The following is a 15,024-nucleotide window of genomic DNA, read 5'->3' as shown; positions in this document are numbered from 1 at the left end:
GGAAAATAAAGACGCTTAGCTAGATAACTTATCCAGCTAACTTTGATCAGGCTGCAGAGAAGTCCTAAATTTAGCCAATCCAGCTATCCTCACCATAGTCAATAGGAATGAATAGCTATAGAATTTTCAATTTGTTTTTTTCATTTTTTCAGTTCATTTAATGTTTGCTTTTTGTTTAGTTCATTTGCTGAACCAAAAAAACCCCCAATTAAACGGCAACTACCAAAAAACAAAATGAAAAAATATATGTTTTTGTTTTAAAGGGCCTTGCGGGGCATAGGCCAGCCCAGCTGGGCCTTCCTGGGCTCCTCTGACCCCTACTCCAGCCAGAAATCTAATCCTTTCCAGGTCTTGAGCCCAGCCAGGGCTTCCCCGGGTCCCTTCCACCCTGTTAAAATCTGCCAGGACGAGGGAGTTCCCTCCCTGGCCCCCACTTACCACCTTCTTGTAGTCCTGTCAAAATCCTTAGGGGCAGGAGCAAAGCTCACTTGCCACTTGCTCCTGCCCTGGCTCTATATACTTTAAAAATTGAGTTGTCTACCTGGAGTTGGGGGTTAGAAGGGTCTGGGGAGGTCTTGGCTGGGCCACGGGTGACCCATTAAAAAATTGTTTTTTTCCTTTTGATTTATTTGCACTTCATTTATACCAAGTAAAAACTTGAACATTGAACTATTAAGCCTATTAATAAATAATAATAACACATAATTAAATAATAATTAAAAGAAACAGCAATAAACTGCAGCAAACCAGATTATGTGCTTTCTTAAGTTGGTCTGAATCTATGGAATGCGCTACCAGTGGAACTGAGAGAAGAGAAAGATATTAGGAATTTTAGGAAGAAATTAAAATGAGAGGCTTTTCGGTAGATATTTAATATTTTTTAAAGAGTGTTATTAATACTGTTAGTACTGTTATTTTGTTTTAATTACTGTCTGTTTTATGTGATTTGTGAATGTTTTGCTGAAAACTACACTGAACTGTGATATGAGGTAGGGGTATATAAACGTTTTCAAATTATTAAATAAACCACAAAAAATAAAGCGGAGAGGCCAAGAAGAAAACCGTATAATTCAATAAATGTAAGGCATGTTGCATACAGCAGGTTAGAAAGATTTCACATGCTTTAGGTGGGTTCTAGAGAAGGCATCCCTCAGATTTGTCCAGAGAGTGGAAATGTGTTTTGAATAGGGCTAAGGTTCTCTTGATGATTGCCTTGGTCTGCCAGTAGGCTCTGTGGTTTGCAAGCCTTTGCTGTGGTCTGAAGGTTAGCCAGCAGGATGAGGATCCAGGTTTTGTATGGATATCCTCTGTCACCTATAGCGGAGAAGGCAGAAAAGAGCAGAGTTAGATGTGCTTTATGGTTGGGCAGCAGGGCAGTTCATAGGACACCGTTAGAGCAGCCCTCCTGGCTCAATGCTGTCAGTCCATCTAGATATGAGGGAGACAATAATAGGAGGTTAGTTGGTATGTGGTGGTTGTGATAAGCGCATTCTTATCTAGAAGCCAGTGCCTGGTGATGTGCTCCTCTTGGAAATGGTTATGAATTCCTGACTGAGAGAGGATATAGGCATTGTGAATGGATCCCGGAAACCTGGACAAGATGTTCCAGGATGATGCCTTTGGCATCACAGACCACCTGCATATTGAGGGAGTGGAAGCTCTTGTGATTGTAATAGGTGGTCTCATCTGCCCCTGGTGCCCTTATCAGGATGTGAGTGAAATTGATAACCCCCAAGACAGAAGGGAAATGTGCTAGTTGATAAAAATTAGTCGTCATTTGATATTGTTGCTGTCTTCTTTGAGGGAAGGTTATAGTGTATTTCATTTTCCTGAGCATTGCAGCCAGGACCTGATCTATACACAAAGAGGAAGCAGACAGGCTGATTCCAGCAGTGAACGTTAGAGGTGTCTAGAAAGTGTCTGGGAAGGTATTAGTGGCGAAAATGCCAGGGCTTAGTGACCTTGATTTGCACTGGTAAGTTTTGGCCCCTTCAGGGCTGAAATGGCATATGGCCTCTTTTTAAAATACGTATTATAAGGTTAATTTTAAAAGCTTGACGCACACATCAATTAAGGGATGCGCGACTATGTTGGGCCTGAATGCGCTGAGCAGATTTTAAAAGCCGCCAGAGTACGCACGTATCTCCCACTGCATGCACAAATGAAAAGTTCCAAAAAAGGGACGGGGCGTGGGCATGGTCTGATCGGGGCATGGGTGTTTATGGATTTCAACTTCAAATTAGGTGTATGTTGGGGTCCCCTGCCACGTAACTTTACTTCTGCTATGGATGGTGTGTATGTCATAAAACAAAAAAACTAAACAGAACAGTGGGGTTTTAAGGATCAGGACTAACAGAGGGGAAGGAGGGCTATTAAAATAGGGGGGTTTGGAAGTCCTATCTCTTAACTGGGCAAACTGGGAATCAACTGAGAAAACGGGCAATACTAAACACCCCTTCTTTTCACCATCTTTCTGCAGACATTTGGACGAAATCGGTTTTTCTATATTTCCAAATAGCTTTATTCATGGCTGCTAGAGTTAGCTTCCGTGTGTTGTCAAAGCGAAAGATGTCCTCGTATAGGTCCAAAACTGAAGAATGTAATGCGTTGATTGGCAGTGATCTGATGTAATGGCGAAGCTGTAAATAGGAAAAATACTGTCTGTTAGTGATACCATGTGCTGTTTGGAGGTCTGCAAAAGAGGAAACAGTCCCATCACTCTCTATCATATGAAAAATCAGGCTCAGGCCCTTCTGCCGAAATATTGCAAACCCTGCTGAGTCCATGCCTGGGGTAAAGTCCATTTTGCCCTGAATAGGCAGAAAAGGAGAGTGATACTTTGAAGTCCCAAGCCGGTGGGAGAGTTGACTGCAGGCCCATTGAATAGGAGCAAACAAGGGGTGTTGAATGATCTGAGATGAGAATTGAGTAGGCTGAGCGTGTAGAATATAATGCAAATCTAACGGTGCACCCAACGCCTGTTCTTCATGAATGTTTACGTAGAGTGATTCCTCAGTAAGCCAGTCTCGGACAATACTGGATCTGTACTAGGACCCGTGTTGGGATCAGTACTGGGACCCGTGCTGGGGATCTGTACTGGGACCCGTGCTTTTCAATATATTTATAAATGATCTGGAAAGGACTACGATGAGTGAGGTAATCAAATTTGCAGATGATACAAAGGTATTCAGAGTAGTTAAATCACAAGCAGATTGTGATAAACTGCAGGGAGACCTTGTCAAACTGTAAAATTGGGCATCCAAATGGCAGATGAAATTTAATGTGGATAAGTGAAAAGTGATGCATATAGGGAAAAATAACCATGCTGTAGTTACACAACGTTAGGTTCCATATTAGGAGCTGCCACCCAAGAAAGAGATCTAGGCATCATAGTGGATAATAGGGATGTGTATTCATTTTCAATGAATGTGCAATCCGCAACAAATAGGTCCCTGTTTGTTTGATTCGTGGGTTCGTGAAACGCATGGCGATCCCCCATGAATGAAACATATCATATTAGTTTCATTCTTTTGGTTCGCAGTGCTTTCTTAGCGGCTGTTTGAAATAGGAGAAGGCCATGTGGGAGTATCCATAGCAACAACCAGCCCTTTCCTGTGAGTCATAAGTGACCTCACAGCCCTGTCATAGAGTGGGCATGGGGAAAGGCGCTAGGGACCTGGAACTCACGGAGGGAAGGGTGCTCTGCTGGACAGCTCTGCCCAGGGGATGTTGATCCATCTGGGGCACAGGGCGACCCGCCCACCCTCTTCCTCCCTTTCGGGGAAGCCAGCGTTCCCTCGGCTCCTGGTTCCCCGGCAGGATGAGAAAAGAATGTGCCGCATGTCTGGAGGCGCGTGGCAGTCGCCGGCACATGTTTGTCCTGGTGCTGCGGAAAGATGAGGGCGGCAGATTCCCCCTCTCACGCCCCATGCTCATGGCGGTTGGCATCGAGGAAAGGTCTTGTGATGTTCTTGCCACTATCATGGTTCCTCAGTGTGTTGATGCTAGTCTTTCTACTGCTTTGTCCCTTTAATCGGCACCTTGTGGTTTTTTTCTGACACTCTTTCTGCTTGCTATGTTTCCCCTTCATTGTGCTGTAGGATGTTGATGCCAATTGTCTTGCAACTTTGCTTGTCGTGCTGCCTTCATGGGTTCATGCAACTGTTATCGTTGCTCTCTATTGAAGCTGTGGTGTGTTTTTGACACTCTCGCTGCTGCTTTGCACCTTTATTAAAGCACTCTTGCCACTCTTGGTACCTCTTTGCCCCTTTACAGTGCCTTAGACTATTCATACCACTTTGGTGCCACTTTGCCACAGTCTAAGTACCTTGGAGCTCTTTTCTCATTCTGATGATTGCTCCCTAGAAGTTTCATCAGAATTGATAAGAAAACTCCAATTCTGCAGCCACTAATAGGCTGCAAATACTTCCCCCATTGACTTTAATGGTAAGCGAAAAATGAATGAAACTAATGAACAAATTGGGTTTTTTCCCCCTATGAAGCTAATGAAACGAATTTGGGTGCAGGCAAAACAAAAAACGAAATGAAACAAATTTTTTCCTTCTGCACATCCCTAGTGGATAACACATTGAAATCGTCAGTTCAGTGTGCTGCGGCAGTCAAAAAAGCAAACAGAATGTTGGGAATTAATAGAAAGGAAATGGTTAATAAAACAGAAAATGTCATAATGCCTCTGTATCGCTCCATGGTGAAATGGCACCTTGAATACTATGTATAATTCTGGTCGCCGCATCTCAAAAAAGATATAGTTGCAATGGGTAAGGTACAGAGAAGGGCGACCAAAATGATAAAGGGATGGAACAACTCCGCTATGAGGGAAGCCTAAAGAGGTTAGGACTGTTCAGCTTGGAGAAGAAATGGCTGAGGGGGGATATGATAGAGGTGTTTAAAATCATGAAAGGTCTAGAACAAGTAAATGTGAATCGGTTATTTACTTTTTCGGATAATAGAAGGTCTAGGGCAGTGGTTCTCAACCCTGTCCTGGGGACCCCCCAGCCAGTCGAGTTTTCATGATATCCACAATGAATATGCATGAGAGAAAATTTGCATGTTATGGAGGCAGTGTATGCAAATTTTCTCTCATGCATATTCATTTTGGATATCATGAAAACCCGACTGGCTGGGGGGTCCCCAGGACAGGGTTGATAACCACTGGTCTAGGGGGTACTCCATGAAGTTAGCAAGTAGCACATTTAAAGCTAATCTGAGAAAGTTATTTTTCACTCAATGCACAATTAAACTCTGGAATTTGTTGTCAGAGGATGTGGTTAGTGCAGTTAGTGTAGCTGTGTTTAAAAAAGGATTGGATAAGTTCTTGAAGGAGAAGTCCATTACCTGCTATTAATTAAGTTGACTTAGAAAATAGCCACTGCTATTACTAGCAACAGTAGACTTAGTTTTTGGGTACTTGACAGGTTCTTATGGCCTGGATTGGCCTGCTTCCGTCCATGCCCAAGACTCAAGCCAGAACCTGCTCCACTTCAGTGTGGTCCACGACCAGACACGGGTGGCTGTGTAGGGCACTCCTCGGTGCAGGCCTCTCCTGAATCTTCAACATGTTTCCGGTTCCAAGTCTTCACTTCCTTTTCTAGAGTCTGCTTCGCTTCCGGCGTGGTCCGCAACCAGCTATGGGCAGTTGTGTAGGGTGTGCTGCGGTGCAGTACTCAACCTGTACTAATGCCTAAACCCTGAATCCTTGCCTAGTCTCCGAGTCTCCCGAAACCTTGTCTAGTCTCGGAGTATCCTGAAACCTTGTCTAAGTCTCCTATGTTTTGTCCAAGTCTCCAAGTGCCTTGTCTCATCTTAGTCTCCAAGTGCCTTGTCTCGTCCAAGTCTCCAAGTGTCTACGTTTTGTCCAAGTCTCCAAGCGCCTATGTTTCTTCCTTGTTTCCAAGTGCCATCGCCTGTCCTCGACCTCTGTCTATCCTGTCGCACCTGCTGTTCCCAGGCAGCAGGTTCGAAAGGGCTATCAAGTGGTTGGAGGGCTAACCCAGAGACCAGCATTGCATTGTTGGGTCTCTTCTGGTGCATTTGGGTTTGGCAGAGGTCAGGGTCCCGAAACTTCAGCCTGCCACCCGCACTCAGATACGTCTCTCCTGCCTCGGCACTTCTCCAGAGTCCCTTCTGGGGTCATGCCGTGGCCTAAGGGCACACTCTCTCTCCCAGATCGGGACCATTCCCTAGCGCTCCCACAACATTCAGGGACATAGTAGCCAAGTCCCAATTCCAGTCTGGCAGCACCTTTGGAGGAGGAAAGTCTACTAATCGGAGAACATCAATCTGGTGCAGCAAGAAATTATCCTGTAGCAAAAGCCTGCTCTCCAGGTGATGCTTTGTCCTCTTGCACTGAGGATGTGTCTCCCAGGGCTACTGCCCAGGAGGGAAGGGTTAGGTCAGCCATCACAGTTGGTGAATTGATGTAGATAGCTGGTTGGCTGGTGGGCGTGAGGATCACCTGGTAACATGTTCACCTGGTGCAAATGTGACAGGCCTCACCCGTCAACTAGACAGGATTTTAGACATTGCTGGGAAGGAGCCAGCTGTCTTAGTTCATGTGGGCACCAACAACATAGGAAAATGTGGGCAGGAAAATAAATTTAGGCTCTTAGGTAGAAAGCTGAAATCCAGAACCTCTAGAGTAGTATTCTCTGAAATGCTCCCTGTTCCACGCGCAGGACCCAGAAGCAGGTAGAGCTCTGGAGTCTAAATGCGTGGATGAGACGATGGTGCAAGGAAGAGGGATTCAGTTTTATAAGGACCTGGGAAACCTTTTGGGGAAGGGGGAGTCTTTTCTGAAGGGATGGGCTCCACCTTAACCAGGGTGGAACCAGGCTGCTAGCATTAACTTTTCAAAAGGAGATAGAGCAGCTTGTAAACTAGAACAAAGGGGAAAGCCGACAGTCACCCAGAAGCACATGGCTCAGGGGGAGGTATCTTTGAAGGATATTAATGAAGCATTAGAGTTAGGGCATCCCAACAGAGATGTTCCAATAATAAGAAAAGTAGTCCATATGCCTATAGATTCCAAATTATCCCTGTCAACTGAACAGCAGAATGTTAATACAAACAAAAACACACTTTGAAATGTTTATATGCTAATGCCAGAAGTCTAAGAAGTAAGATGGGAGGGTTAGAGTGTATAACAGTGAATACTGACATAGACGTAATTGGCATCTTAGAAACATGGTGGAAGGAGGATATACCAGGGTAGAAATTATATCACAATGATAGAGAAGAGAAACTTGGTGGTGGGGTGGCACTTTATGTCTGGAATGCATAGAGTCCAACAGGATAAAGAACCTGCAAGAGACTAAATGCACAATTGAATCTGTGTGTTGGGGAAGTGTATAATGATAGGAGCATACTGCCATCCACCTGGCCAAAATGATAAGACAGACAATGAAATGGTAAGAGAAATTAAGGAAGCTAACCAAATTGGTAGTGCAGAAATAATGAGAGATTTTAATTACCCCAGTATTAACTGGGTAAATGTAACATCAGGACATGCTAGAGTGATAAAGTTCCTAGATGGATTAAATGACAGTTTCATGGAGCAATTGGTTCAGAAACCGACAAGACAGTGAGCAATTTTAGATCTAATTCTCAGTGGAACACTGGATTTGGTGAGAGAAGTAATTGTGATGGGGCCACTTGGTAATAGTGATCATAACATGATCAAATTTGAATTAATGACTGGAAATCCACTGTTTTAGCTGTAAACTTTCAAAAGGGAAACTTTGATTCAATGAGAAAAATAGTTTTAAAAAACCCTGAAAGGTACAGCTATAAAAGTTAAGAGTGTTAAAAAATACCATCTTAGAAGTGCAGTCCAAATGTATTCCACGCATTAAGAATGGTGGAAGAAAGGCCAAATGATTGCTGGCATGGTTAAAAAATAAGGCGAAAGAGGCTATTTTAGCCAAAAGATCTTCATTCAAAAATTGGAAGAAAAATCCATCAGAAGAAAATAATATAAAGCATAAGCATTAGCAAGTCAAATGTAAGACATTGATAAGACAGGCTAAGAAAGAATTTGAAAAGAAATTGGCTGTAGAGGCAAAAACTCATAATAAAAACTTTTGAAAATACATCTGAAGCAGAAAGACTGCAAAGGAGTTGGTTGGACTGCTAAATGATCGCGGGGTTAAAGGGGCACTTTGCTTCAGTGTTTACTGAAGAGAATTTTGGGAAGATACCTGTTACGCGCCCTGCCCAAGACTGTCCCGTGCACGGGACCGCTCACCTCACGAGACAACCTCCTCACGGTAGTTGCTAGTCCAGCTAGGCTCTGGTGGTCTGTGGCAGCGGCCGCCAGGCCTTCCAATGCACGCCAGGCCTCACACCAAGGTTCGGCATCCTTCTCCATGCTAGCCACGCCCATACATGCGTGCGACCTGCCCCGAGACTTGTGGGGCCGAGGGTGGGCCTGGGTTCCGCGGCACACCCTGATTGAGCTACTACATAAAGAAGTTCCTGACTTCACTTCCTCGCCGTGGCAATCGGGTTAGTACTCTGCTAGACTGTCTCTGCATTTGTTCCTGCTTGTTCCTAGTCTGGTTCCAGGATCCTTCTGTTCCAGTTCCGTTCCTGACTTGTTCCTGCGTCCTTGTTCCTGAGTCCTGTCTGTTCCGGTGTTCGTCTTTCTGCCTTCCCAAGTAGTACCCTCGGACTGATCTCTGGTACTGACCTCAGCTTGTTCATGACCTGCCTGCCTGCCTGCTGCCTGTTTATGACCTCTGCTAGTTCCTGACTCGTCTGCCTGCCTGCCACCTGCCTTAAAGACCTCAGCCTGTTCCTGACTTGTCTGCCTGCCTGCCGCCTGCCTCAAGACCTCAGCCTTTTCCTGACCTGTTCGTCTGTCTGCTGCCTGCCTCTAGACCTCTGCTTGCCTCTGACTACATCTGACCTCCGGTATCTGACCCTTGCTTCGGTGACCACCTCTCGGACTGATCATTGGACATTGACCTCTCGCTTGTCTGACCACGCATCCAGATTCTGGCTCTGTTCCTCGCCTTGTCTTCACCAACCCTGTTCTGGTTCTCCCTGCTCCAGCTCGAACCTGACCGCGCTCCTTCTATGTATGTGGGCACACTGGGCTAACATTCTCCTAGGAGACCCTGCGAGGCCCACCTAAGTCCAAGCGGCCCAGGTCCCTATGGGCTCCTCCCGGGGGGACCTCGGGCTTTCAGTGGTGAAGGTCTACCTAGCCTCTGTCTCCATCAGTGCTCCGCCCCCCTGGGGCCAGCTACCTCCTGTTCCCTTTCAGGAGCCATTCCACCATTGCCCCAGGAAAGGGTCCATCCCCGAGCGCAACAGGACCCATTCCAGAGACAGTTTTCAAGAGTGATGATTCAGATGAATTGAACCAAATCACGGTGAACCTGGAAGATGTGGTAGGCCAGATCGACAAACTGAAGAGTAGTAAATCACCTGGCCCGGATGGTATATACCCCAGAATTAAAAAAATGAAATTTCATACCTGTTACAATTCATTTGTAAACTATCATTAAAATCATCTGTTGTGCCTGAAGACTGGAAGGTGGCCAATATAACCCTGATATTTGAAAAAGGCTCCAGGGGTGATCTGTAAAACTATAGACCAGTGAGTTTAACTTCAGTGCTGGGAAAAATCATGGAAACTCTTATAAAGAATAAAATCACAGAACATTTAGATAGGCATGGTTTAATGGAACACAGCCAGCATGGATTTATGCATGGGAAGTCTTGTCTCACTAAACTCCTACATTGTTTTTAAGGGATGAATAAACATGTGGACAAAGGTGAAGTGGTAGATGTGGCGTATTTGGATTTTAAGAAGGCATTTGACAAAGTCCCTCATGAGAGGCTTCTAAGAAAACTAAAATGTCATGGGATAGGAAGTGGTATCCTTTTGTCAATTGCAAACTGGTTAAAAGACAAGAAACAGAGAGTAGGATTAAATGGTCTGCATTCACAGTGGAAAAATGTAAACAGTGAAGTGCCTTAGTGATCCGTATTTGGACCGGTGCTTTTTAATATATTTATAAATGATCTGAAAAGGGGTACGATGATTGAAGTTATTAAATTTGTGGATGATACAAAATTATGCAGAGTAGTTAAATCTGAAGTGGAGTGTGATAAACTGCAGGAAAACCTTGTTAGGCTAGAAGACTGGGCATTCAAATGGCAGATGAAATTTAATTTGGACAAGTGCAAGGTGACACATTAGGGAAAAATAACCCTTGCTATAGTTTCACGATATTAGATTCCATTTTAGAAGTTACCACTCAGGAAAGAGATCTAGGCATCATAATGAATAATACATTGAAATCGTCAGCTCAGTGTGATGTGGCAGTCAAAAAAGCAAACAGAATGTAGGAATTATTAGGAAGGGAATGGTGAATAAAACAGTGGATATCATAATGCCTCTGTATCTCTCCATGGTGAGACCGCACCTTGAATACTGTGTGCAATTCTTGTCGCCACATCTCAGAAAAGATATAGTTGCACTGGAGAAAGTACAGAGAAGGGCAACCAAATTGATAAAGGGCATGGAATGGCTCCTCTATGAGGAAAGACTAAACAGGTTAGGGTTATTCATTTTGGAAAAGGGACAGCTGAGGAGGGATATAGTAGAGTTCCACAAAAATATGAAAGGACTTGAATGGGTAAATAGATAATCGAAGGACTAGGGGCACTCCATGAAGTTAGCAAGTAGCACATTTAAAACAAATCGGAGAAAATTCTTTTTCATTTGATGCATAATTAAGCTCTAGAATTCATTGCCAGAAGATGTGGTTATGGCAGTTAGTGTAACTGAGTTTAAAAAAAGGTTTGGATAAGTTCATAGAGGAGAAGTCCATAAACTGCTATTAATCAATAAAGAATAGCCACTGCTTGTTACCAGCCATAGTAGCTTGGTGTTATGCTCCTGCCCACAAGAAGCGTGTGCAGGTTCTTACCTCTCACAGCCACAGCCAGCCGGGCTGCTGACGCTGCTTCTTTCTCCCTGAATCAGCTGGGGCCGTTTCCACAGCTGCTGCCATGTGGTCTGCTCCTCGGCTGCTGTCTCTGCCTTTCCCCGACGTGCTGCTGCGATCCCGGGACCTTCAGCGAGCAGGCCGTCTCTCCCAGTGCCTGCTTTAGCCCGGGTCCTTGCCCAGCAGGGAAGCCGTCCCTGCCGGTGCCTGCAGTCTCTCACAGTTCCCTGCAGCCAGCACTTCTCTCTGCCGGTGCCTACAGCTCTCTACTCTCCCTGCAGTCTTACCTCTCCTCCTGGGGCTGTCCTCACGGCATGGAGCCGTTCCTGCAGTCAGCCCTTCCCCGCAGCCAGCCTTGCCTCTCTCTGCTTCTGTCCGTGCAGCTGGGAGCTGCTCCAGTGACCTGCCTTCACCCAGCTCCAGTCCAGGGCTGCTCCGCGGCTTCCTTGGGCCCTCCACATGGCTGAGGACGCCACCAGCTTCCAGCTCTTCTCTCCAGCCTCCTAGGGCGCGAGCGCGCGCTTCTCTGCTTCTCTTCAAGGGCCAGCCAGGTGTGGCCCCCTGCTGACCCCTCCCTGGGCGTTGTCCACTTCAGCTCTACTAAAGGGCTCAGCTTTCACTGTGTCTTTGCCTTCGCAAGGAGTTGGTCACTCCTGAGATCCTCGTTCCAGGAGATGCCTTGTATTCCAGCCTTCTGCAAGGTCCAGTGTTCCATGTTTCCTGCTGAAGCTTCTTGTCAAGTTGTTCCAGTCCTGATGTCTGCCTGCCATTCCAGTCCTGATGTCTTCAGTGTTCCAGTCCTGATGTTTGCCTGCCGTTCCAGTCTCAAGGTCTGTCTCTTGTTCCAGTCCTGATGTTCCTGATGTCCATGTTCCAGCCCAGAGGTGTGTCTCCTATTCCAGTATATGTGTTCCAGTCCTGATGTTCCTGCTGTTCCAGATATCCTTGTTCCTGATCCTGATGCTTCTACCTGCCTTGAGCTGCCAGGAGTGCAGCGAATCCTGCTTTGGCTGCCGGTGTGCAGCAACCAGCTTCTTTCCTGTTACCTAGATGTCGGTGCCAGATCCTGTTCCTAATCCAGTCCATATGTTCTGCCCTTCGTCTCGTCTGGCTCCTGAGCCTTCTGGCCTGTTGGGCCCTGGAGTGGCCAACAGGTGGGATTCGTCCCTGTGCTCTGGAGCTTCCGTTCCTGCCAGCCGATGGCACTTCGGATGTCAGTATCCCAGCATCGGAGTTTGCTTCGCCTGGATCTCTCCTGTGCTCTCCCGCTCTCTGCGTGGTCCGCGACCAGCCTTCCAGGGCTGAGTAGGGCGCGCATGGGACAGGGTGGTCCACGACTCAGTCCCGCGGGTGGCCTGAGTAGGGCGCCCTGAGGGTCAGTGCCCATGTCTACCTTCTGCCCTCGTTCCTGCATCCACGTCTATGCATCCTGCACCTCGTTCCTGAGTCCACGTATTTGCCTGAGTCCACGTCTATGGATCCTGCACCTCGTCCTGAGTCCACGTCTATGCCCGAGTCTACGTCGTTCCTGAGTCTCGTCTGAATCCATGTTCCAGTCTTCACTGTCCTGGCCTCCATCTGGCCTGCCGCTTCGTGCCGTACCCTGCGGCAGGTCCGAAAGGGCTGGGAACGGTCGGAGGACTGTTCACAAGACCAACATTGCGTTGTTGGGTCTTCCGAAGCGTGCAGGTCCAGAGGAGGGCCTGTCAGCCAGTCTTCACTCCAGCCCTGCTCCCGTCCAGCCCATGCTCGGGCATGCCACGCCTCCCGCGGCACTTCTTCAGAGCCCTCTGGGGTCGAGCCGTGGCCCAAGGACACACATCACCCAGGAGTGGGATCGCTCTCCTAGCGCTCCACAACACTTGGGATCTATTTAATTTTTGGATACTTGCCAGGTTCTTGTGACTTGGATTGGCCATTGTTGGACATAGGATGCTGGGCTTGTTTGACCCTTGGTCTGACCCAGTATGGTATATCTTATGTTCTTATGTCAATTTAGCAGGAGCAGTGCCCAAAATATTCAAAACTCAGCATTTAGCAAGATAAATTGTGAGTTATCTGGCTAAATGCCACTGAATATTGACCCCCACACTGTTTTTAAAATATAAAACTTCTGTGCATATTTGGTCACAGTGACTCATAATCACTCTGTAATGAGTAAATATGTGGAACTCCAGCTTTTTTTCCCCAGTAATAATGCTCCCAGATCAGGGGGGACTATGAGGAGCATAATATTGCAAGAAAAACAATTGCCATTCATCCTGGAAACTCCTATTTTGTTTTGTTTCAACACAATAAAACTTATGGCAGTATGCCTAATTATGCAGGCACTTTTATCATGAGGAGAGATAGACAGTGGCTGTCTGACAGCCTTAATGCAACCTGTGACCTGCCATCTGTTTTTCCCTCCTCGTATTCAGTATTTGAACAATGAGCTATCCAAGCCTAACTGACACTTTCTGAAACTAAACAAAATATAGATTTCAAGAGAGATGAAATATTTTCTTTCCCTCTGTTCTTAAACGTAATCCAAATGAAAATGGATAAAGAGTGTAAAACTATATCGCTTCTCAGTAAGGATGCTCCAGTTCACTGCAGAGGAAATAACACTGCAGAGGAAATAATTGTCATCAATCCCTGAAACCTTAGAGGTGAACTTTCAAAAGATGTGGCTGTAAAAAAAATAGCACATGCAGGTGTAAAATAAAACACACAAGTATATACTATTTAAAAAAATGCAACTTATGTGCATAAATCAGGGATCGTGAGTAAATTTGCACGTACAAAAAAGGGGTGGGCCAGGGATGTTCCGGGTAGGGGGCCAATATTTATGTGTGTACATTGCTATTTTACAGCCTGCCAAAGTGATGCACTCAAGTCTTTTATTTGCGTATATTTACTTCTGCTCAGTAACTGGTGTAAGTATCTCAAAAGTGAAAAAATGACTGGGTGAGTGGTCTGGGTGACATGAGGGGACTTCAGGCTGAAGAACCAGGAAGTCTTCATGAGCTGTAGATGGACTAGGCAAACTAGTAGACCAATTGGTAAGCCTGGTAATTTCATTGCCGCATGGCCCCTGACTTAAGTGTAATTTACGGGGGGATAAATGCGTCTAAATAATCCAACTTAAATGTATTTGTGTATCCTTTCAAAATTTGAAGTACAAATATGTGTGTGTATCACTTGAGCACACTTATCTGGCTAAATTATGACTTTTCCAGCTATGTAGCACCTTTACTGCTATATAGATAAATGGATAGACAAATTTGAACTTATCTGGATAGATAGCATTTTGTTTTAGATTTTTCTTACATACCTAGAAGAGTCTGAAAAATGCTACTTAGACAAACATATAGAGCTTTTCAGACGAATCTAAGTGCCCCTACTTAGCCGCATAAATCGGAACTTATCCGGAAAAGTGGTGCTACTTTTGATATGTGAGTGCATTATGTACTCATATTTTATAACCTGCACATATCATTCCTGTGCAGGATATAAAATATAGTAGTAAATTACCATGCACCCATATACATATGTATATGGGTGCAAGCGAGCTTTTTTTGAAGGTTATCTTCATATTGTCCAGATGCTCTTATCATGAGATAGATAGGCCATGGGTAACAGCCCTGACACAACCTATTTCCCATTGTTTTGTGACTCTGTGAAGTCAATATTGGAGCAATAAGCCATACGAGCATAACTGTTTTTTCTGATACCAAACAAAATGCAAAATTAAAAAACAGATGGCATATTTTCCTGCCTGAAGTTTTCATATCCATAATCTCCCAAAGTGTGGGATTTTAGTGCTTTACTGTAGTGATGTTCTATTCAATGGGGTCATGGAAGAACTATCATCAATTGTTGAAAATGTTTTCAGGAAATGTAACTGTGAATGGTGATGGGTCGGGTAAGTGAGCCTTTTGTGCTGCTGCCTCAAGGGCAAACCCGTAAGGCCTACACCGGCAGCTGGCAGATGCACCCTGTAGCGGGTCAGTCTGGAGTTTCACCTTTATCAGTCGCCCCCTCCACAGGTTGAATCCTTGGG

At 45.5% G+C, this 15,024-nt stretch overlaps 1 long non-coding RNA gene across 1 annotated transcript; it reads right to left on the bottom strand.

Moving 5' to 3' along the window:
* Positions 1–1,043: 1,043 nt before the first annotated feature.
* On the bottom strand, positions 1,044–11,018 carry LOC115086268. Its single transcript, XR_003855197.1, has 2 exons — positions 10,962–11,018; positions 1,044–1,314 (listed from the first exon to the last, which is right to left on the bottom strand). It is a non-coding gene; the product is annotated as an uncharacterized LOC115086268 (long non-coding RNA).
* Between the last annotated feature and the right edge of the window lie 4,006 nt (positions 11,019–15,024).

The sequence above is a fragment of the Rhinatrema bivittatum genome, chromosome 2 (assembly GCF_901001135.1).
Source record: "Rhinatrema bivittatum chromosome 2, aRhiBiv1.1, whole genome shotgun sequence".
Lineage (NCBI taxonomy): Eukaryota > Metazoa > Chordata > Amphibia > Gymnophiona > Rhinatrematidae > Rhinatrema > Rhinatrema bivittatum.
Note: the sequence above shows the minus strand (reverse complement) of the source record. Positions and strands in the feature narration are given on the sequence as shown.